Consider the following 24,982-nt stretch of genomic DNA (forward strand, 5'->3'; position numbering starts at 1 on the left):
GGATAGATGATGGGTATGTGCTGGCCACTACAGACTCCTCAGCAGAGACGCTTGTACTATGGTGTCGGCCATGTCAGTTGTGTTCCGCAGCCGAAGAGTTGTCTCAGGAGCTCCAGGATTCAATGTTGCTAGTGACGCTCCTAATTTGGCTGTTAGGTTAACTTGTTACTACAACTAGATTAACTATCAATAACCACTGAGAGCGAGAAAAACGATGTCCTCGAGGAGGGACATTAACGAGTTCAACTGTATGACTTCTTGTAACCATAACACTACGGTCGCTAATGAATGTCGTCGCCTTCTCCATGATTGGTAACCACGGCTCTAAACGGAAGGCAAAATCAGCTTTTTTTGACAAGTCATGACTCAATGCACGTTTGGTGCTCAGCCAAGCAGAGTACAACCCTCTTATAGTGGTAAAAATTATTCGTGGGGCCCAATGTGCACGCTTTTGATCATAGGTCGACAATGTCCCTCATTAGTAGAATCAATAAGAGTCAGTCCAATCCGTGAGTCCGAGATTGAGTGAGCTAGGTTGAGTACAATATCCGTGAGCTTGAGTTCCAATGAGCCCGGCTGAGTGGAATTTTGGCCAATAGGAGTTCGATTGAGTTCGGTTGAGTAGAATCTTGGCGAGTCTGAATCCGAGTGGCCTGAATGAGCAGAATTTTGCTGAGTATAAGTTCAACCGAGCGCTAAGCAAAAAAAAAATATAATTTGTGAGCGAGTCTGAGTGAGATGCGTGTATTTCTCGGACCTATGCTTTTGCCATCTTTGTCCACGCTTAGCCAGCGTAAGACCACGCGTAACTTGAAGATGCGTAAGAAAGCTCGACAAACCGTCTTAGTTCATAATTCAGAAGCATCAATGTCCTCACCTGCTTCTATAAAAAAGCAGCAAACTGAGCGAGATGTAAAATTCTGGCTTCTTCCCTTGCTACAAATTGGCAGTTTGAAGTGGTAATTCATGTAATACGTTGCGAATTCACACTGTAGTCTACACCATAGCTTGCATGCCACAGTTAATTTACCACGAGTCTTCTTGTAAAAAAACCGAAGCAAAATAAAAATTGACTGACTCTGCTGCTGTCAAAGTAACGAGTGTGGAAGCTACGCAGACCTTATGATGACGCAGGGATTCTGACTAATTATGTCTGTCTTAAACATGTACATAAAAATTCCCCTATATCTGTGTAATTCATTCGTAATTTCTCCTTCCTCTTGATGAAATCTGCGCATGCGCCACGCGGATGAGTCCATAGTACTGTGCAGCATATCGCCGTGGGCAGGATAAAATGACCTGCGCTTTAGCGGTTCGCGAACCCTTATAAATATTTATTTCGCCGAACCGGAAGTGAACCGGAACGAAATCGGAGCGCATTGAATCCGAAGCTCAACTGAGGCGTTATTTTTTAGATCGCAGCTTTGAGGCGCCCGCTCCGGGGTTGAGCGTTGGCGTCCTCGTCGCAACCAAGCGAACGAGCACAGCAAAGGATGTAAGAGAGAATGTGGGGAGCAGCGGTGCATGAAACACGGCGATAGTGAAGAGAGCGCGAAAAGGAAAGCGGAGAAGGAGTGTATAGTGGAACCATGAGGCGGAAAGCGGAGGAGGAGGGTATGGCGAAAGCAGGAGATGAAATCGCCGCGAAAGACGGCCTCTGCGGTGACGACCGCTACAAGATGGTGCCAGAGTAGCGCGCCATATAAGATTCCTGAATGCTTCCTGAATGGCGAAGGAGAGACCATTCAGGCCCCCTAGCGCCATCGTCGGTTCACCGATGACGTTATCGATGGGTCGAGCGCGTCCACCGATACCATATATGAAAACAAAGCGCTGCATGAGCGGAGGTCTGTCTGCGGCAGCTGCTACGAATTGCGTCCACGCGTCACCCGCGCGCTGCCTTTCGCGATCTTCCGATTAGCGAGGCAGTCGTGCCACGCTTCGCTCCGTTTGCAACGTGCCTCACGAGGCAGATTGTCCGTGGCAGTCAATATATCGCCAAATGAAAACATGAACAGAGCTGCGCTGGAATTTTGCCCTACGGAGTATCGTTATAGTCGGCGATTCTTTTTTTCGGTTCTATGCCCTCATCATACCATCATCCTTCTTTAATTAGATCAAATACATATGAGTGGAATATTGGCCGAGATTATCGCGACAGTGTGAAATCATATATGTATACCAAGGTGAAGCGAAAACGTTTTGTGTACTGGAAAAACAACAACAAAGAAAGACGTCTTGTTTTCTGTTTTCTTCGTTTAATTATAGCAAAGGAAAATTTTTTGGAACATTTGTGGGCTCGTTATCAACGTGTAAGGTTGCGCAATGTTGTAACTTCGGAGGCAATTCCGATTCTATAAACTGCCATTTAGTAAATAGCACTTAAGCATTATAAAAAACGCGCCAATATTCAGCAAACTTGAGACACTTCAAGGGGAGTACGGTAGCGCGATTAAAAGACGGGACGAAAGAAGACACACAGGGACACACACAGCGCTATAGACACACACCCCTTGAAGATGCATTACCAACAAGCCCACATTGCAACCCTCGTGAACTTTAAGACATTTGCGCTATTTTATCTTAATGCCTACCCCATTGTGCATCCCTCTTTTATCATCATAATCCCCCATCACAATTTTACGTCCCCGTTCGTGCTCTACCTGCGCTAGCTCACGCCAACGTCTCTGCCTGCTCTAAAAAAAAAAAAAGAAAAAGATCTCTTCATTTTTGCGATCACCATAATTTTCTAAATATTACCTTCATTGGAGTCGCCCCACTTCATGGAACAATTTTGAAGGCAACCAACTGAACTCAACTTGAGGTAATGGGTATCTGGTTAGACATTTCTGCATTTTACTTGTATTCGGGTAAGATGACTGGAGGGAAGCTTCCTGTCGTTTGCGCCATATAAAAGTGTATTGTGTGACGAGTGGAGACGATTATGCTGAGTTCGCGGTAGGTGCATGCGGGGCTGGCTTTATGACGTTGTCCTGGAAATATAAAAGGAACAGTTTCACTGGACAGTCCGAGACGGCAGCAAAGCCATATAAACTGCATCGATGGGAAAGACGGCGTCGAATCGGAGGTAACATCCTATAACAAAGATAACGTCACGGAAGGACATGCGCTCCCTTTTGACGCCGTGTCAAGAATCCCCTAGGAGATGGCATACTCAATGAAAAAAAATGCTAGAAAGCACATTCACTGCAGAACAGACACTATGAGATAAAGACTACGAATCGAGAACTTGGGCCTCGGAAAGCAGTAACCAAAGCTTCCCGGAACGAGAGCGTGCAACGAAACACCGTCATTACCAAAGACAGTTTCCACCTTCCACTAAGCCAGACACAAGCCTGGCAAGCCGTCGATGTTGCTGAGCGGCCGGACAGGCTACAACAAACAAGTTCAAATGGAAGGAATAATCTAAAATCACTTTTTGGAAACGAAAGGGCCTATAGGCAACTCACGCGGATTTACAGAAGCAATGTGCTTTGCGGACAGAGGCATTATCATGCAGGCCAGGCTTACTACAAGAGCCCGTGCACAGCTTCATCCAATCTCAAAGGCGTGCTAGTGCCTAAGAGAGACTTACATACGAATACATTAACCTATGAAAACCCTAAAGTTAAGATGTTACCGCCCTTCACATGAGTTGGGACACGCTCTCCGAACTGCTGCGTACACTGTAGGCGTTGAATAGTTCTAGAGCGTTCGCCTGTGTTATTGCTTGCGTATGTTGCGCCATTGGGTGTTTTCCGTTGTGCCGCCTTCGCACCCGAACTTCGCGGCACAACGTTCTGAAATGGGGGGGGGGGAGGTGGAGAGGGCACTACGGCGAGTGGAGACGAGTCTGCTGGACGAACATAGTGGACGAAAAAGGAGTGTGCATGAGGGAGTGTGTGGCACTTGAGGAGGGCGCGCGCTACGTTTCGGATTCGGAGATGTTGGCTGAACGAACGCGGAACAGCGACGACCCGGTGGGATGTGTTTCAGTGGCGATCCAGGCGGCTACCGGTCCGGTCCACCTTGGTGCCTGTTCTTGGAGCACAGCCGGGCCAGCCCCCGGCTCGGGCAACCATCCGAGGCTCATCAGGACTAGGGAATGACTCCGGTGGCCAGCGGTCCACCCTTGTGGCCGTGCCTGTGGTCCTGCCTGATAGCCGCCACCGAAACAGCAGCTGCCGTGGCTGTTAGCAGTGCTGCCGGCCCCGTTACGCTGGAAGGAGCCAGGCGAGCTCGCCGCCAACGGGCCTGTCCGCTCTTCAAGCCCAGAGCGGTGAGAGTCTTCTCTCCCCGCCCCCTTTCAGGTGCGGGGTCATTCTGAGTACCGTGAGGGCACTGCTGTGGTACTGCGCATGTAGGGTTAGAGCGGACACTTGAAGACTGCGAACCATACTGTTGTTGTGCCCGGCGGTCCTTCAGAGCGGGGAACGCCACCCGAGCGACATGCAGTTGTCCCGCCTCATCATTCACTTCAAGGCAGCTCGCTTGTGGTACCCGGAGGTCCTTCAGAGCGGGGGATGGCACCCAAGGGACATGCAGTTGTCCCGCCTCATCATTCACTTCAAGGCAGCTCGCTTGTGGTACCCGACGGTCCTTCAGAGCGGGGGATGCCACTTCAGCGACATGCAGTTGTCCCGGCTATCATTCACTTCAAGGAAGCTCGCTTGTGGTACCCGGCGGTCCTTCAGAGCGGGGGATGCCACCCCAGCGACATGCGGTTGTCCCGTCTATCATTCACTTCAAGGAAGCTCGCTTGTGGTACCCGGCGGTCCTTCAGAGCGGGGGATGGCACCCAAGGGACATGCAGTTGTCCCGGCTATCATTCACTTCAAGGAAGCTTGCTTGTGGTACCCGGCGGTCCTTCAGAGCGGGGAACGCCACCCAAGCGACATGCAGCTGTCCCGCCTCATCATTCACTTCAAGGAAGCTCGCTTGTGGTACCCGGCGGTCCTTCAGAGCGGGGGATGGCACCCAAGGGACATGCAGTTGTCCCGGCTATCATTCACTTCAAGAAAGCTCGCTTGTGGCACCCGGCGGTCCTTCAGAGCGGGGGATGCCACCCCAGCGACATGCAGTTGTCCCGGCTATCATTCACTTCAAGGAAGCTTGCTTGTGGTACCCGGCGGTCCTTCAGAGCGGGGGATGCCACCCCAGCGACATGCAGCCGTCCCGCCTCATCATTCACTTCAAGGCAGCTCGCTTGTGGTACCCGGCGGGCGGATGGCACCCAAGGGACATGCAGTTGTCCCGGCTATCATTCACTTCAAGGAAGCTCGCTTGTGGTACCCGGTGGTCCTTCAGAGTGGGGGATGGCACTCAAGGGACATGCAGTTGTCCCGCCTCATCATTCACTTCAAGGCAGTTCGCGTGTGGTACCCGGCGGTCCTTCAGAGCGGGGGATACCACCCCAGCGAAATGTAGTTGTCACGCCTCATAATTCATTTCAAGGCCGCTCGCTTGAAGATAGTAACGTCGTCTCTCCTGACCGTCACGAAGAGCCCATCAAGGCCGTTATGGTAGGCCGTTTACTCCACGACAAAACTACGGTCATGGATAAAGCAATAATGGGAAATGAGCCGACGGCCTCGTCAGATGGGATGTTGAACGTCCACGCCGGAGATGAGGTCCCTGCAAAGCTACGACTCTTCACACCTGTCAGCCACACAAATTGGCGCGATCACGCTGGAGATGGAGTCAATGTACGATCCCAGTTTCTCTGTTTGTGCCCAATGATTTGCGTGTGTTTCGACTAAACTCCCGTCGGAGGGAAAGGGCAACAAACGCCTGGATTGGTGGGACCTGAGGTCATCGGTCTCCTGACGCTTGATTGGTGGAAGCGACTGAGTAATGACCGACGCAGGGCGTAAAAACTGAATCCAGACGGCGATGAGGGGAGGAGGGGACGTGCGGAAACAGACACTCGGACATGGAAAGACGCTACCACAGCGTGCTCCGAAAGTTGGAGCCGTATTGTAAAACTCAACCATGTACTTTTTTCAGTATAATCCTTTTCTTTATTCTATTAAACGCACTCGGGACCCTTTCTCCCTGCACCTGGCACAGCACCATCCTCGGAAAATTCGTTGGCCGTATGGACCCCTGACTTCACGACACCATGCAGATGCGATTAGAATAAAGCCGCGAAGCCTGCTCTAGACTTAAGTGTTGTATGAATTCTTGTGTTTTGTGTGTCTGTAAATGCCGTACGCGCCCTGGTATGAAGGGGAGAAAGACAATGTCAATTTTCCATTTTTTTTCTCACTGTGTGCTCATCCCCTGGGCCCACGAACACCTATCACAGTTGCGATTTGGCCACGTTTTACGAAAGCCGCACATTCATCTACACATGTGTGTCCCTTTTTTAAACCTAGTCATGTTTTACGTTGCTGGAGCTATTTGTGTCATATTGGTCCTATCCTATTTGTTGGTCCAAGCAAATGTTAGGACGGGTGGTTAGGACAGAAATGGCCATGACTTGTGTAATGGTTTTTGTTGACTCTATTGTGGTAAATCTTACAATTACCGTTGGTAATATGTTCCAGTGGCATAGCAAGATTGCTTTAAGTGGAAGCGGAGCTAAAACGACATCATGTGCCAGCCCCCTACCCTCCCTCAGCCTTCTCCCTTGTGCTCGAAAATGTGTATGCACTAAAATGGGGAGAAGTACATGGGAGAAGTACATGTACAAATGGGGAGAAGTACATGTTGCTGGGCTAGTCGCTTTATATTAATCAGTACGCCATAAATATTTATGATCGCTTAGCGCAAACAAGGAAGGCCGGAAGGGGACAAGGGGAGCGCCAACTTTCGACTGTTAAATCTATTTTGTAATACATCCAATTTATAGAGGGTGCTTTTTTTTTAGCTGCGCAAGAGTTTTAAAATTTTCCTGGGGCTGATAGCATGATACTAATCCTTGATCTAAATCACTCGATCAGGCGGCCATTACTTCTAACAGAACTCAAAGCACGTAATTAAATAATTAGCATACTTACATTAAATATCTTTTTAAATATTTACATCACGGCCACTATCTCAATCTACGAATTATAGCAGGTGAATTCGCAAGCCGTATTCACTTGGAACAAATTCTAAGGACTGCACTAGTTCGAGACAGTAATTTTCAGTGTCCGACAAAATGCATTGATGTTCCAGTTAAGTACTTTTGTGCTTCAGTGAATGAAACAGCGTTCTTTTTTTGGGAAAAAAAAATAAAACTTTGTTTTCTCGATATGTAATTCTTTCTTTTAAGCAAATAGGCTTCATTTCTTTGTGAGCTATGCTTGCACCACCAAGTCTAGGCTGTTGGTTAAAAGCCTGTAGTGGCGCGCTTGAGTATTAGTTAACTTTTCATAAGTGGTCGCGAGATTTTTACAGCGAAGCTGTTTATGTGGACTCTGTGTCGTCGACGTCGGACTTCGCTAAAAAGGGGCCACGTGACCTAGCGGGAAAGAAAAAGAAGAGCTCAACAGGGGGGAAGGGGGTCGAGGGCCCCTTTCATTCTGTGAGAATGCTATCTTATACGCGAACCTTATACGGTTGTTACACAGTGCATTTTCGGTGATTGAGCCAGATCGGCATCGGTTTTATCGACAATTGATTCCACACTGCCGCGAAAGAAACAAATGCTATGCTGGTGGTTTGCGGCCAACGAAGAGCGCCCAGCGATTTAAACGCGATACTAGGAGCGCGTGGCTGCTGGCACTTCTTGCGCCAGCAAGCGCCGGCAGCCACGTCAATCATCAAATCAATTCAAGCACTCGTTAAAACGGTTTCAGCGCCCGCACCTCCAGTGGTGGGCCTTGCGCCCAATACAAGGTCCATCTAAATAGGCCACGAAACTACGAACGAAAAGCTTGCCAAACCCTATCGCCAAAGATATCATTTAGTGGTGCACGGTTGAAGCGCGACTAGGTGAGGTGGGGGGGGGGGCAACACTGAAACTAAAAAACCTATGTGAAAAAAAATGTTCGAAACTTCTTAATCAGATTACTGTCATATACGAGTAAATATTCCGTTTCAAATATTTTGCTGTACTAATACAACGAATGTTAATGTCTTTCTATTTCACAATTTATTCGTTCTTTCTTGGTGACCCCTACCAACTAGTGATTCTGGCGCAAGACTTCGCAAGACTGTGCAAACAAGCTATTAGCACTATTAGGCCGTGCGGAATGGCGTTGCTCACTTCAACGCGGTGGCTTCATCCGACTTTTTTTGGTCCCTTGCGTGTTTGTTCAAAGTGTGGCAACTTCACTTCAAATTTGGCGTGACCTAGCCCACGGCATTCGTTGGCGAAAAATGTGAGTGGAGACTTTTTTTTTATTTATCGTGCAAGTTCACGTTGCGGCATCCGACGCGCTGTGTCTCGTCGTGACGATAAATGCGGAACGCTACGCGAAGAAACCGTCGCGCTATGATCTTTTACTCTCCGTATCACAAGCTCTGAGTGTCCGTCGGTCAGCAAAATTAGTTAGTCGAATGTTTTCTGAATGATAATGCGGGCAATGTTGTCTGGTCTGCTAACTGTTGCATATGAATATACGGTGTCGAAATGAATTACGAATGACTCTGTGAAAAAGATCCGATATGTTGCTATATATTACGACTGTCTGCTGGCCATAGTAATTGTCATTCATTAAAACATGTTTTGTTTGGTCAATTATATTGGTTGCATTATTCGAGACGAATAAAAATGAAGTTGCTTTGGACCTCTGTGGCAGTGTCATTTATTTCCATCCTATTCGCTCACTTTCCTAAGGAAGCTACTGGAGCAAATGCCGTCAATAACAGCCTAATTACGTTCACATCAAGACATACGCTACTCATATAGTTAAAGGACACGCTGGAGTTTCAGTTGAGGCATGTCGCAAGCTCGCCTCAGCCTCAAAAGAACAATAACTGCTGGCGTAATGGTCGAAATGCCGGACGCTAAAGAAATTCAAACATTCGCTCCAAGCAGCACAAGATCTTGACCTCACTGCCATTTCAGGTGTTGACGTTACTTTCTTTATTTTTTGCTCGTGGTTAGTTGTCCTTACGATACGTAGATGGCGACGATTGCAACGAGTCGCCATTTTCTTGTCAAGTGGGCTTCTATGGAAGTTTCGCTACCAGTCTACCTATACCTTGCCCAATATACAGAGCTTTAGATTAGTAGTTCCACACATTCCATCCCTGCTGCAACTGTAGGAAGACGACGAGTAGTGCGTACTCCTGAGGAAGAAGCTGTCTACCGCGAGCGTAAGCGAGACTGTTCGCGAAGCGGTGTAACATTCGGAGTTACTAACACAGCTTCGCTGTTCGTCCGTCCGCACAGCCTTCAAGGGGCGGTGAATTTTCGCTTTGTTGAGCGCTCTACCGCTATTACCCTTCATTTTCACCGTACGCGCTTCAGATTTTTTTTATTATACTCACCCCCTGTTGCTCAGTCGCTATGCCGTTCTGCTGCTGATCTCGAGGTCACGGGTTTCGGTCGCGGGTCGCGGTCGCATTCCGAAGAAAAAAAAAGTTGAAAAGCTCAAGTTCTTCTGAACTAATTCAGACCAACTTCCTTATGGCGCTCTTCATAACCGGTCAGCGTGTTTGGCACTGTATATTCCTCAATTTTTCATTGTTTAAAATAAGGGCGCTTGAAAAGTCGGCGCAGTTGTAGACGAGATAGCTCTTTAAGCTAAGAAGGAAAAAAAGACCAGCCAAAGTATTCGTTCTTGGTGGACTTCCCAATCCCCACCTGTTTACTTAGCCAGAAATCTTAACGCAAAAAATAAGAGAAAAAAAAGTCTCAGTCTCCTCCCGCGCTGGGCAGAAGCAGGACTAGCGAAGCTCTGTATGTGGGCCCCTTAATGGAGAACTGCAGCTCCGCCACAAGTCGGCCCGGTATTGCACTACCTTCGGGATCGACTCACGTATGGGGAGTACTTAACGTCTGCTTCACATCCGCCGCGGGTCGGCCCGACATTGCACTACCCTCGGGATCGACGCAGGTAAGGGGAGTACTTAACGTCTGCTTCACATCCGCTGCGGGTCAGCCCGGTATTGCACTACCTTCGGGATCGAGCCACGTATGGAGAGTACTTAACGTCTGCTTCACATCCGCTGCGCGTCGGCCCGGTATTGCACTACCTTCGGGATCGGCTCACGTATGGGGAGTACTTAACGTCTGCTTCATATCCGCTGCGGGTCTGCCCGGTATTGCACTACCTTCGTGATCGAGTCACGTATGGGGACTCCTTAACCTCTGCTTCCCATCCGCTGCGGGTCGGCCAGGTATTGCACTACCTTCGGGATCGATCCACGTATGGGGACTACTTGTCTGCTTCACATCCGCTGAGGGTCGGCCCGGTATTGCAATATCCTCGGGACCGGCCCACGTAAATGGAGTTTTCTATCAGAAGAATAAGAATGGGCTGGGGTGCGTTTGGCAGGCATTCTGAGATCATGAACAGCAGGTTGCCATTATCCCTCTAGAGAAAAATGTATAACAGCTGTGTCTTACCAGTACTCACGTACGGGGCAGAAACCTGGAGGCTTACGAAAAGGGTTCTTCTTAAATTGAGGACGACGCAACGAGCTATGGAAAGAAGAATGATGGGTGTAACGTTAAGGGATAAGAAAAGAGCAGATTGGGTGAGGGAACAAGCGCGAGTTAATGAAATCTTAGTTGAAATCAAGAAAAAGAAATGGGCATGGGCAGGACATGTAATGAGGAGGGAAGATAACCGATAGTCATTAAGGGTTACGGACTGGATTGCAAGAGAATGGAAGCGTAGCAGGGGGCGGCAGAAAGCTAGTTGGGCGGATGAGATTAAGAAGTTTGCAGGGACGACATGGCCACAATTAGTACATGACCGGGGTAGTTGGAGAAGTATGCGAGAGGTCTGATGAAGAACAGGCTGATGATGATGATGACGATGATGATCTACACACAAACATGATCCTGGAGGAACTAACACTTAACACCTTTGCTGTAAAATTGGCTATATCTTTGCGTTTCTTAATGAATTGATTAACTATTATTTAATGACGACGAATGCGGGAGATCTGGCACTAGCGCGTTCGCGCAGTGGCGCCGAGGGGCTCCAACAAGCCAGCTAGGGAAGAAGACAACGACGCTGGATCCAATCGTGATGATTATTCTTTTGTGTTAACACGCGGACACGATCCTGGGGAATGTAGTCCTTAACAGCTTCGCTGTAAAAACGATAACCCCTGCTCTACCAGAAAGAGGGGTGCACGCGAAGCTCGGGATCCGGGGCTCTTCGTTGTCGTAACGCCTCGGCTTCGCACCCCCCCCTCAAGGCGAGGTCAGCACGTCAACGACAATCCCTTTCTCGAGCGACTTCCCGGCTGCGTTCATCAAACGCCGCCTGTTCTTCGACTGAACGCACGATGCGCGACCCGCTCCCGCTGCCGTTCCTTTAATGCGGCCTGCTTTTCGGCAGAAGGAACCAAACGTGGCCTCCCTTAACTGTCTGCCGGGCCTGATGGCGGGAAACGATGGGCGCGAGGCGAGCGAACCCGCCATCACACCCTTTCCCTCATCCAGAGAGAGGGGACGCCTGTGATTGGCTCGCGCCTTGCACTGCGTCTGCTACTTCATGCATATAAAACCCCGCTGTAAAGGGCGCGTATGATGAACCGACAGTGACTACTCACAACTGGTGAATGTAGCATTGAATGCAACTGTGATAAATACCATAAAAAAATAAAGAAAAACCGACAGTGGCTGAATCGGTTAGCGTGGTGGACTCGCGACCCGACAAGCAATTTTTATTTTCACTGCTTGGTTTACTCTTTTTTTTTTTTGTACGGCAACACCGACACCGACACGAGTAGAGGCAACACAAGCTTCGTTTGAAAATGGAAGGAAAACAAGGGACGCACATGTGGTTGCTTTAGAGACCTCTTTATTGCAGGTGGCCCACGCTGATGAAACGGGCAATGAAAGGTTATAGAAAACAAAGAGAAAAGAGAAAGGTTTTGGATCAGGCTGATGGCTCAAAGACTTTATGCGCCTGAGCAGATGCGTGACAAGTCAGTTTTAACGGAGTTGTGAGTCGAAATGTGATGCAATGTAAAAAAATAAAAATTTTGACAGCTAGAAAGGGTAAAGTGGAACTGTTTAGAGATAGTCTGAAAGGAAAAAAGAAAATGTGCTGTTTTAAGTGCGACAACCACAACATGATTATGAGCTACGTTGTAGTGGGCGACTCCGGAAAATTTTTTTTAGCCCACGCGGTTCTTTAACGTGCAACTAAATCTAAGTACATGGACGTTATTGCATTTCGCTCCCGTCGAAATGCGGCCACCGTAGCCGGGATACGAGCCCGCGCGACTTCGTACTTAGCGGTGCAACGCCACGGCCACTAAGTCAACACGGCGGGTAAAATATGCAAATCTATCGTAAATTAAATAGGAGCTAGCAAACTCTTTTGTTTTATTGTTGTGGTTGCTCCAATGAAATGATGACATACCGTGCAATCCAAATTTAGGTATTATGCCCATGCTATCAGAAAAATTTGCGTGCGGCAGCATCGAGGTGGTGAGCGTTCAGTATCGTCCGCACTTGGTTGTTTATATGTTTGATAAGAGGAATCTACTCAATACACGAAATCTTGCGCAGTTTAGGCAGCGTAAAAACAAGTTCCAACTTCCTTTTTAGATCCCGAGGATGACAAATGCGCGACGGAGGTTGATTGATTTGAGCGAAAGGAAGGAAATATACAGTCAGAGCACAATATATTTTCTAGGACAAAAAAAAAAGAAATGAAAGATAAAACATCGTCTCAAAATTGCGGTAGGCATTTTTGAAACTTAAGCAAAAGTTGTGGTTGCCTACATAATTTACTATCAAACAGCCACATTAATTCGTGGCCAATCATTCGCGATCACTCATGCTCGCTTCGGGGGAAATATTCGCAGTGGAATGTTTGTGTCTATAAACAAAACGCCAGCCAATATTATACATCAGTTTTCCATATGGCGACGTTGTATTGTGATATAATTGTAATTGGCATCGTCGTTGTTGTTGTGGTTGTTGTTGTTATTGTCATCATAATCATCTCATTACCATCGACCTATCCATGTATGTCCACTGCAGATTCTCCGCTACCTCGAATTACCCGTTGCGCATAAAATATTCCTTCGTTTCACCTTACGCTTTCAAATTTACTAATCTCTGTAGAGCACCGAATCCCCTGGGGATAAGGATGCCTGCTGTGAATTTAGTAGAGAGAAAAAGACGACACAAGCTAACACTCCCCGCCCCTTCAGAGCGTCGATGAGCCATTTGACGGAGTGGTAAGAGCAGAAAAAGTGGTAAAGTAATGAATATATCGCCGTTGTTCGAAATTTCAGTAGTGTTTACAGTAGCACCGATGCGGCCTCAAGCGCATCCTTCTTCTATTTCTCCTTTGTAAGAAAGACGCCTTATTTAGCTCCCACAATTTTATAAAGTGCTGGAACCGTTTCTTTAGAGCGTGTCTTGCGCGGACACAAAGAGGCAAAGCGTTAGTACGTGTCTGGCACGTGTATTCATAAGGCGACAGCGTTTCGAGTGTTGCTTAGAGCGTGCGTGAAAGTACTTAGAAATAAGGTCGAACCTGCGCATAGGTTCGGGCACGTATTTTACGCAACATTGTTTTCTGGTGATTTCTTTAGTGCGGGTCCTTTGTGCACAAAAGAAATAAAAAGTAAGCGTGCGAGTCTTATTTGGAACATGTGGATTGTTTTGAGAGGAAATTCCTGTCCTCACGGCCTGTGCTTGTTTCGCCAGACTTTTGCAGAGAATTCATTCTCTAGTGTGACGCCAGCAACCGTTGTCCAGGTGTCGTCCATGACCAACTTAACGAAAACGGTGAACAACGTCCCGTGCTGTACCTCAGTCGAAAACTGACACCGCGAGAAGAGGTGTTTAGAGCCTCGGAGAAAGAGTGTTTGTGCATATTATGAGCCATTTAAAAGCTGGGACGCTATATGCAAGGTATGAAATTCACGCTCGAGCGCGATGATTGCCCTCATCTTGCATGACTGAAGCAAATGTCAGCAAAAAAACGGAAGACTGCTGAGACGGAGTCTCACTTTCATCATCATCATCATCAGCCTGGTTACGCCCACTGCAGGGCAAAGGCCTCTCCCATACTTCTCCAACAACCCAGATCATGTACTAATTGTGGCCATGCCTTCCCTGCAAACTTCTTAATCTCATCCGCCCACCTAACTTTCTGCCGCCCCCTGCTACGCTTCCCTTCCCTTGGGATCCAGTCTGTAACCCTTAATGACCATCGGTTATCTTCCCTCCTCATTACATGTCCTGCCCATGCCCATTTCTTTTTCTTGATTTCAACTAAGATGTCATTAACTCGCGTTTGTTCCCTCACCCAATCTGCTCTTTTCTTATCCCTTAACGTTACACCTATCATTCTTCTTTCCATAGCTCGTTGCGTCGTCCTCAATTTAAGTAGAACCCTTTTCGTAAGCCTCCAGGTTTCTGCCCCGTAGGTGAGTACTGGTAAGACACAGCTATTATATACTTTCCTCTTGAGGGATAATGGCAACCTGCTGTTCATGATCTGAGAATGCCTGCCAAACGCACCCCAGCCCATTCTTATTCTTCTGATTATTTCCGTCTCATGATCCGGATCCGCCGTCACTACCTGCCCTAAGTAGATGTATTCCCTTACGACTTCCAGTGCCTCACTGCCTATTGTAAATTGCTGTTCTCTTCCGAGACTGTTAAACATTACTTTAGTTTTCTGCAGATTAATTTTTAGACCCACTCTTCTGCTTTGCCTCTCCAGGTCAGTGAGCATGCATTGCAATTGGTCCCCTGAGTTACTAAGCAAGGCAATATCATCAGCGAATCGCAAGTTACTAAGGTATTCTCCATTAACTTTTATCCCCAATTCTTCCCAATCCAGGTCTATGAATACCTCCTGTAAACACGCTGGGAATAGCATTGGAGAGATCGTATCTCCCTGCCTGACGCCTTTCTTTATTGGGATTTTGTTGCTTGCTTTATGGAGGACTACGGCGGCTGTGGAGCCGCTATAGATATCTTTCAGTATTTTTACATACGGTTCGTCTACACCCTGATTCCGTAATGCCTCCATGACTGCTGAGGTTTCGACAGAATCAAACGCTTTCTCGCAATCAATGAAAGCTATATATAAGGGTTGGTTATATTCCGCACATTTCTCTATCACCTGATTGATAGTGTGAATATGATCTATTGTTGAGTAGCCTTTACGGAATCCTGCCTGGTCCTTTGCTTGACAGAAGTCTAAGGTGTTCCTGATTCTATTTGCGATTACCTTAGTAAATAGTTTGTAGGCAACGGACAGTAAGCTGACCGGTCTATAATTTTTCAAGTCTTTGGCGTCCCCTTTCTTATGGATTGGGATTATGTTAGCGTTCTTCCAAGATTCCGGTACGCTCGAGGTCATGAGGCAGTGCGTATACAGGGTGGCCAGTTTTTCTAGAACAATCTGTCCACCATCCTTCAACAAATCTGCTGTTACCTGATCCTCCCCAGCTGCCTTCCCCCTTTGCATATCTCCCAAGGCTTTCTTTACTTCTTCCGGCGTTACCTTTGGGATTTCGAATTCCTCTAGACTATTTTCTCTTCAATTATCATCATGGGTGCCACTAGTACTGTATAAATCTGTATAGAACTCCTCAGCCACTTGAACTATCTCATCCATATTAGTAATGATATTGCCGGCTTTGTCTCTTAACGCATACTTCTGATTCTTGCCAATTTCTAGTTTCTTCTTCACTGTTTTTAGGCTGCCTCCGTTCCTGAGAGCATGTTCAATTCTATTCATATTATACTTCCTTTTGTCAGCTGTCTTACGCTTGTTGATTAACTTCGAAAGTTCTGCCAGTTCTATTCTAGCTGTAGGGTTAGAGGCTTTCATACATTGGCGTTTCTTGATCAGATCTTTCGTCTCCTGCGATAGTTTGCTGGTATCCTGCCTAACGGAGTTACCACCGACTTCCATTGCACACTCCTTAATGATGCCCACAAGATTGTCGTTCATTGCTTCAACACTAAGGTCCTCTTCCTGAGTTAAAGCCGAATACCTGTTCTGTAGCTTGATCTGGAATTCCTCTATTTTCCCTCTTACCGCTAACTCATTAATCGGCTTCTTATGTACCAGTTTCTTCCGTTCCCTCCTCAGGTCTAGGCTAATTCGTGTTTTTACCATCCTGTGGTCACTGCAGCGCACCTTGCCGAGCACGTCCACATCTTGTATGATGCCAGGGTTAGCGCAGAGTATGAGGTCTATTTGATTTCTAGTCTCGCCGTTCGGGCTCCTCCACGTCCACTTTCGGCTATCCCGCTTGCGTAAGAAGGTATTCATTATCCTCATATTATTCTGTTCCGCAAACTCTACTAATAACTCTCCCCTGCTATTCCTAGTGCCTATGCCATATTCCCCCACTGCCTTGTCTCCAGCCTGCTTCTTGCCTACCTTGGCATTAAAGTCGCCCATTAGTATAGCGTATTTAGTTTTCACTCTACCCATCGCCGATTCCACGTCTTCATAGAAGCTTTCGACTTCCTGGTCATCATGACTGGATGTAGGGGCGTAGACCTGTACAACCTTCATTTTGTACCTCTTATTAGGTTTCACAACAAGACCTGCCACCCTCTCGGTAATGCTATAGAGTTCCTGTATGTTACCAGCTATATTCTTATTAATCAGGAATCCGACTCCTAGTTCTCTTCTCTCCGCTAGGCCTCGGTAGCCCAGGACGTGCCCGCTTTTTAACACTGTATATGCTTCTTTTGGCCTCCTAACTTCACTGAGCCCTATTATATGCCATTTACTGCCCTCTAATTCCTCCAATAGCACTGCTAGACTCGCCTCACTAGATGACGTTCTAGCGTTAAACGTTGCCAGGTTCATATTCCAATGGCGGCCTGTCCGGAGCCAGTGATTCTTAGCACCCTCTGCTGCGTCGCAGTTCTGACCGCCGCCATGGTCAGTTTCTTCGCAGCTGCTGGGGACTGAGGGCCGGGGTTTGATTGTCTTGTTCATATAGGAGGTTGTGGCCTAGTACTGCACCAGGGTGGCCAACCAGAGCAGGATTAGTGCTTTATTACTTAATATATATATTATATAGTGCTTATTATATAGTGCTTTATTACTTAATTGTATGATGCCGTTTCCTGCGTGCGGTACATTGATATCCTGATGTACCATTTTGTCATGTCATTGTTTCGTTTTTTTTTTCTTTTTCCCTTTCATTGTATTGTATAGTTTAATGCTGTTTATTCGATGCCATGAGCTGTTTACATTGATGTATGTAACCCCCCCCACTGTAATGCCTAAATGGTGCTGTGGGTATGAGAGTAAATAAATAAATAAATAAATAAATAAATAAATAAATAAAGATACAGTCATCAGGTTCTCTAGTATAGTCGTCTAGGGAAGACGACTGGATAAAAATCGGAGACCTTTCCTGCGGAGAGGGCTGCCGTGTCCTTATGTGAAGTCAGACGTTAGTGGGCTTGCGTATCTGGGGCCAATGTAAATAATGCAAAATAAATCTTTTTTTCCTTCATTCGTACTACAGGACGCAGTCGATGGGCTTGATGGATTCCTGGCCCAAACGCCACCTCGAGCCGCAACACTGGCTGCCTCCAAGAGCGATGGTTCAAACAGAGAAGTTTTAATGACGGCGCGGAAGAAAACAGGCTGATTATTGCAACTCCATCTGAGTCTATTTATTTTCGTAATACGGTCAATTACCCCCGCTTTTTTCTCGGTTAGCAATAGCTGTGCGGGACGCATATCCCTCTGTGATTCCTGTACATATTCGGCCTACAGGCGCACACATCGGTTCCTGCACTGCACTTTGGGCTGTCAGCATCCGGACAAGTTGCCTCTGGATAGAAGTCCGTACGAAGACAGCGAATGATGTGCGCTGATGGCAAGCATCCTAGAATGGAAGAACACAAGAACAGTTGCGCAAGGCATTGGCTCACAAAGCTGTTCCCAAGCATGGTAATAAAGAATTTTGTGAATTATAGAAATAATTTCTTTTCCTCGGAATACGGCTCAAAGGAAGTGACTGACTATTTAGTTCTGTGGCCGCGTAATGCAGTGCATTATTACAAGATATTTACTTTCGCTGATGGCATTTACACGATGTGAACAATTATCATGAAATATACACGGTGACTTCCTCGTGCGATTATTTTTATGGAACTCGCTCTAATAAATGTTACAAAATGGCTGGAGATCGTTCATACATATCACTCATGTATAGATGAGCAGGTATATTCGTCGTAAACTGTTTTGTTTTCCTAAAATGTTTCGTTCTTTTTTAGAACGCAGCTGTTAGGCGCCCATTGCTGCGGCCAGCGTCGGCGTTGTCCCTCGTAACCGAGCGAACGAGCACAGCGAAATATGAAAACGAGCGCGGAGCGCAGCGGGAGATGAAATCATAGAGAGCGAGGAGGAAATCGGAAGAGGATGCTACAGCGAAAGCATGAGGAGGAAAGCGGAGAAGGAGAGTATGAAGAAAGGGTGAGGAGGAAAGCAGAGTGCCGCACGAGACTACGAGATGGAGCCGTAGCATTTGCAATCTGATTGTATGCGCGACGCGAATTGTGTAGTGCTTTCTCGAAGACACGCGGGAACAAGCGATGACACCGAACCTTCGACGAGTGATGTATGAAAGCCGACGCGCTTGACCCGCAGAGAAGATTTTCGACGATCGCCGACTCTGCTCGCCACTATCGTTGTGCTTGAGTGCTACTTGTTTTGCACGCTTCGCTCGGTTAGCAACGTGCCGCATGAGACATACTGTCCGTGCCAGCCAATATATCGCGAAATGAAAACACGTATAGAAATGCGCTGAAATTTTGAATTAGGCACTATTGTAATCGTCGGTGAATTTTTTTTTTATTGTGAAAAATTTTCATTGCATCTTTCTTCCTCTTTACTCCTCAGCAGTGGTTTGTTCTATTCGCGATTTCAATATATCGGCCCTTTTTAGGCAATATTTTCATTTTGTCGGAATTATCAAATGACAAGAAACATACGCGTCATGAAAACCACGTACAAGAACTCTGCAAGCTCATTTATTTGCAAAGCTCGCGTCGAAGTCAAGTGACCATAATAACCATAATGGCATAAACAGTGAAAGTGGCAATGAAGAGGCGAAGAGTTGGTAAATGCTTGACTGGAAACGCTTGCGGCTGGTTACCCTTCAAATGGGAAGGGGAGCAACGGGCAGAAAAATAAGAGCCTGATGGAGAAGATCCGCTGAAGCGTGATAAAAAAAAAAAAATTGGGCAAGCTGTTCACTACGTCGAACTAAAAACTTCGCCGCAATAAAATTACTCGAAGATACTTCTAAGCGTTACAATGCGGTAATGTTCAAGAGGTCTAATTGGCTGCAAATGTGACTGAGAACAGTAAAGGCCCAACCACATGCGATATGCGTAGCATAACACCTTTGAATCTACACGTGTGTGACTAAGGCAAGCCCAACACGATACGCTCACAAGTACGCGCTTCTATGTACATAGCAGAGTGTTGCTAGATAATCCTCAGAAGAAATGTTCTAGTTTGGCTTTGAGAAAAGTTTATGTTATAGCGCAGCTGTTAGGCTCCAGTTGCTGCGGCGAGCGTCGGCGTTGTCCTTCGGCGTAACCAAACGAACGAAAACAGCGAAATATGAAAACATACGCGGAGCGCAGCGTGAGAAGAAAAGCGTACCAGCGCGCAAGACACTCGGCGACCGCTACGAGATGGTGCCAGATGAGCGCGCCGTCTGGCGCCGTCGTATATCCATCGATGGCATGCGGCGAGCGCCTCGCACGATACCAAACATGAAAACAACGCGCTGCATGATCGGAGGTCTGTCTGCGGCGACTGCTGTGAATTGCGCCCTCGCGTCAACTACTCGCTGCCTGTCGTAATCTCCCGATTAGCGAGGCAGTCACGTTACACTTCGCCACGTTTGCAACGTCCCGCCCGAGAGAGATTGTCTGCGCCAGCCAATTTATATCGAGCAATGAAAACACGTGTAGAGCTGTGCTCAACTTTTGCATTAAGGAGTATCGTAGTCGTCGGCCAATTTTTAACTTCTTTATGCCACTTTCTTTCTTTATCAATATTAGAGTGGTACTACATTGTTTTTTGTTTTTTGAAATAGAGAAACAAGCACCATTTGTATGTGTACAAATAGTTCACCTGTGCCGGAAGTTTACATGCCAGTTACGTCATGCCGGCGCACAGCCCACTTGTGTCTCGTACGCTGAGAATCAGGCATTGCCTGGCGACCGCGCCTCCAGGGCGTCTCCCATCGCCTATAGACGCGTAGGACAGGTGGACACGTCTTCGCGGACGCGTGACGCGTAGAGGCGCGTGGAATTAGCCCCGTGTAGTTGGGCCTTAACAGGCATTCCTCGTGCTGTCCGTACTGTGTCTCGCATACACATGTGCACGCAGTATCTGCGCTTTCCGAAGTACTCAGTGTTTATTGCCGTACTCTTGACAGCTATGATGAATGGCCGAGTAAAACTGCGAAATGTTAACGAATTTGGGACTGCATTTGATAACGTCATCGCTGTCGCGGCTTCTGCAACTTGGTACCTGTCATTTTTCTGAGCGGATTGATAACTAATTACTTGGGAAGAAATGCTGACAGTTCCCAACAAGGAGTGCAACAGTGTGTCTGACTTGGTGTTACAATTTATAATCTGGTCGGCGTCTTGTCATGCTCTCAATACTTTTGCTTAAACTAATATAGACTTATCAAATTATCCCAAAAGAAAAGAAGTATTTTGAAACTGGTATCTTTGATTTACTTTAGCTTTCCTAATTGTAGCATGCACTAATTACCAATGTATTCCAATATGAAGAATCACCGTGAAAAAAAGCCATCTGCGAAACGAAACTAACCTTTAACGCCAGGGGAAAGCACACATAGTCCGGCTGCGATAATCAGAAGCTGCGCAATGTTCATTCTTCATTAATACGTTTCCACCTAGCAACAAAGGTACACCGGGTTAATGTCACTCATTCCATGAAATCGCAAAATATTAGACGTGACGTCTCATTAATTGCGCATTCATTTAACGAGAATCGGTCATCAATATTCAGGCATGCATCAGACGTGAAGAGCGCATAGAGTGCCAATAAGTGGAGCCTCAGGCAAAAAAATTTCTGTATAGAATAATCCACAGTTGTGTAAAATTTCGTCCTCGTTGCTTTCTTCAATGTCTTGAAATGTTCACTGAGAGAGAGAGAGAGAGAGAGAGAGAGAAAGGGCCACCATTGCTGACTTCGCTAGCAAGTTGCAGGCTACATGTATTCCGAATACTGTCACGTAGTGGCGGCGGGGCACAGGAAGCCGAAGTGATGCGTCGTAAAGCAATAAAGTGATGCAGTTTATTGAGCGAACTTATGCTCGCGAAAACAGCGAAAAGGAAACTCGGCAGCGGGGCAAACAGCAAACACGAACGTCCAGTGTCGAATCGAGCCCGTGCATGCCCGTGCGGTCAGCCGTTCCTTCTTCATGACATGCCCCAAGAACCTTGGAGCATGCGCGTCAAGCATATCTGATGTGCCCGTCTATCGAGAGTTTAAGGAGGCACCAACAGTCTGATGTCGCTGTGGCATTGTAGCGCTGCAACAAAAACGCGGTAAGCAGGCGGCGCCGAAGGTTGGCGAAATGTTGCCGCTGATGAGGGGACATCTGCCTTTCTGGAATTCAATGCCTGCACGCGAGCAGTCGGAGCGGGTGGCAGCGTTTATAAATCTGTCTGTAATCGTGTTTAAACATTCGACAATGACGTCTAAATGACATGATGTTATCGTGTTCGTAATAAATCTCTGGAGGCTGCTCGTACACCACAGTTGACTAAGTTGACATTTTTAAACATCGCTTTCTTACAAAAATCGCTGATGTGAGAAGGCAGACATGTAAATTCAATACAAAGTGTGGGATGACCTGTACCGCGTGTGCTGTATGCTGGAAACGGGAAAGTTGTACTCGTATGATATATAAGTTTGCGAGCTATCGAATGGACGAAGGAGGAAGGGGGAGACTGGCGATCATCAAGCCTTTGACAGCCGGGAGCCGCCAGTCTCTACGTTCAAAAATTTGAAAATTTTTAGCGTCTAACATATCATGATATGTGCAGTAGTTGCCTGGCTAACAATCGCTACCAATACAAATATAGGTACCGTGAATCGTTAGGGCTTACAATGGAAGTATAGTGCTTGGAAGCGTTTGGGTGCGAGCTAGTTGGTACGGGTCATTCATATTCAACAGCACCACAAACACACGGACAAGGAAGAGTACAGACAACGTTGGTCCTGTGCTCTTACTTGTTCGCGTGTTATTGGGCGCCGCTTAAAGTGAATGAACTATAGTACCGCAGCCAAAACGAGAACACCTTTATGTTTGTAAAATGCAACAGAGTGCAAAAGAGAATAAGCTGCAATTGAGCTCTCATGCATTATAAAAAGAAAATTTGGTGTAATTATTGACTATTACTCCGTAAAAAAAAAAGGATGGGTCGGCAAATTTGGCCGTCTCGACTGTATCCAGTTGAGGCTTGGCACATTAGCTAAAGATTCAGGACTTTCCCGCCACATGTGCGACGTTTGGTAAGCCTAATTAGATGTTGTCCGCTAGAGAAACTAATTATGGCGCTATGCACGAGATTAATGACAATTTAAGCAAGCGAATTTGGCTAAAAATTTACTCTTAAGCATTTACAAGCACTCCAAGTGAGCTGCAATATGTTACCTGACTTGTGATGCTCCGAGAAGCAGTGGGCACCTTTATCAACGATACGCAGTTAAATGAGATCATCGCAAATGTATTTTTAAAATGTTCTTTCTATTTCCTTCTTACATTAAAATATCGCGCATAAAGCTAGGCAAGACGTGCGTGTTGCTAACGGAAAAGAAACAATAGGCCAGTGGAAATAAAACCCAGGCGAAATGTTCTGCCATACGCGGTCGTATAGTTGCTCTCGCGTAATTGCAAAAGAACACATTTTCATCGTCGCTAGGCGACCTCCTTGCGAGTTATCGTTATGAGGAAAAGCGCGTCTACGTGGTTGTGATAATTTCAGCCAATCATAAAATAATCGATCAATCGGTTGATCACACGGAAATGCGTCGTATCCGCCGTTGGCGTTTTTCATTTGACTCTGCTGCATGCTGTCGGCGCTTCGCGTCAGAGTCGGGCAGCCAAATGAGCCTTGCAGGCTTCCTCCGGTTTGGCCTGTCGTCGCCGTCGCAGTGCCTCGGCATACATTCGGCGACGCTCTGTGCCACTCGTTGGCGGCAATGCATACATTTAAACGGAGGGAAGTGACGGTAGAATGAACATATGCGCACGACTCCAGCGTCGTATAGCGTCGTACGCTTAAGAAAGCCAGTGTAGCTCGCTAACGAAAGCAGACAGATGGCGCCATCTTGTGAAAAGAAACGCTAGCATTAAGACCTTGAGAACGAAACACGCTCACTTGGTAGCAGCACCGACTGAAAGGTGAAGCTTGGAGGGAAACGGACTAGTTTTAAACGGGGAGATTTCTCGTAAGTTTATCGCATGGTTTATCCGGACGATCCGAGATCTCAAGTCACAAAGTATTTATTTAAAGCAGCCATGAAACGAAATTTTTAAACTTTAATTATGCATTGCATATTAAACCGTAGCGTTTCAGGGCAAGCTGGTAAATTTTGAGCGCATTCGGTGCAGTAGCAAATAATTTCGTTAACCTCTCTCTACCTCTCACGTGTTGTTTCCCAACTCCATTTTTTTTTCTAGTTGAATTTTTTTTATGACGCAGTTGTACCCTAAAGCAGCCTGGCGACACTGAGCGGTGATGAAACTAATTATGATAGGGCACCCCCGGAAATGGCTCCCTCCCTCCAGTAGCAGAAGCCGATTACAAATGTCATGTACTGCACAACACCGAAAATCGGCCTCTTCGATTATCCATCCCTTACAGCATAGGCGGAAAGCTTCCAATTTTTCCGAGGGGGGCGGGGGGGGGGGGGGGGCTCAGCCAGCTTTCCTAACCACATTTTATATATATAGAATTGGGGGCACCCTGTATAATTCACTCAGTAACCGCAATGAGGACCAGCTATATATATCTTGCACTTTCAAGAAACTTCGTGTGACCTCGAAGCATTGTTCACTGAAGTGACAGCCTTATATGAGAGAGAGAGATGCAAATGAGAGGAAGGCAGGGAGGTTAACCAGACTTAAAACGTCCGGTTTGCTACCCTGCACTAGGGGAAGGAAAAGGGGAAGTAAAGACGGAAAGAAGAGCGTGACAAAAATGAAAGCGTGAGAAAAAAAATATGAAAAGGGACGAAATGGGGTCATTATAGTCTTTCTAACAGGCCACTGTCACGTAGAAAAGTCAACAGAGCCTTGACCGACTTTTGCTGCGACGAGAGTTCATGTCGGCATTCCAAAACTGACTGTTCTGAAAGTGGCCTGTCGTCAAGGCGTGCCAACGCGGTCGCTAGTGACAGCCGGTGCGCGCTGTATTGAGGACAGTGGCAGAGCACGTGTTCGATAGTCTCTTCGCCGCCGCAGTGTCTGCAAGCCGCGCTGTCGTCCATACCGACTCGGAAGGCGAAGGATCTTGTGTAGGCGACACCAAGCCACAGTCGGCAAAGTACTGCTGTTTCGAGTCGAGAGAGTCCAGGTGGGGGTCGAAGTCGAAGGGATGGGTCCAGTCGGTGTAGACGTGTATGCTTTAAGCTGAGTGTGTTCCATAAAGTTTTGATGGCTTCATTTGCAAGCACACGAATTTTCGTTGCAGCGTCTGTTCTTGAGAATGGAATGGAGTCTTGCAAGCCCTTCTCGTGTGCAGATCGTGCTGCTGCGTCGGCATGTTCATTGCCCATTATGCCACAGTGGCTTGGATTCCACTGCAACGTGATGTCGTGTCCTTGCTCGACGAGGTGGTGAAGCA

At 47.0% G+C, this 24,982-nt stretch overlaps 1 long non-coding RNA gene across 1 annotated transcript; it reads right to left on the minus strand.

Annotated features, from left to right (window-relative positions):
- Positions 1-17,718: 17,718 nt before the first annotated feature.
- Positions 17,719-22,890, minus strand: LOC126537864 (uncharacterized). Its single transcript, XR_007600853.3, has 3 exons — positions 22,789-22,890; positions 20,934-21,018; positions 17,719-17,958 (listed from the first exon to the last, which is right to left on the minus strand). It is a non-coding gene; the product is annotated as an uncharacterized lncRNA (long non-coding RNA).
- Between the last annotated feature and the right edge of the window lie 2,092 nt (positions 22,891-24,982).

The sequence above is a fragment of the Dermacentor andersoni genome, chromosome 4 (assembly GCF_023375885.2).
Source record: "Dermacentor andersoni chromosome 4, qqDerAnde1_hic_scaffold, whole genome shotgun sequence".
Taxonomy (NCBI): Eukaryota; Metazoa; Arthropoda; class Arachnida; order Ixodida; family Ixodidae; genus Dermacentor; species Dermacentor andersoni.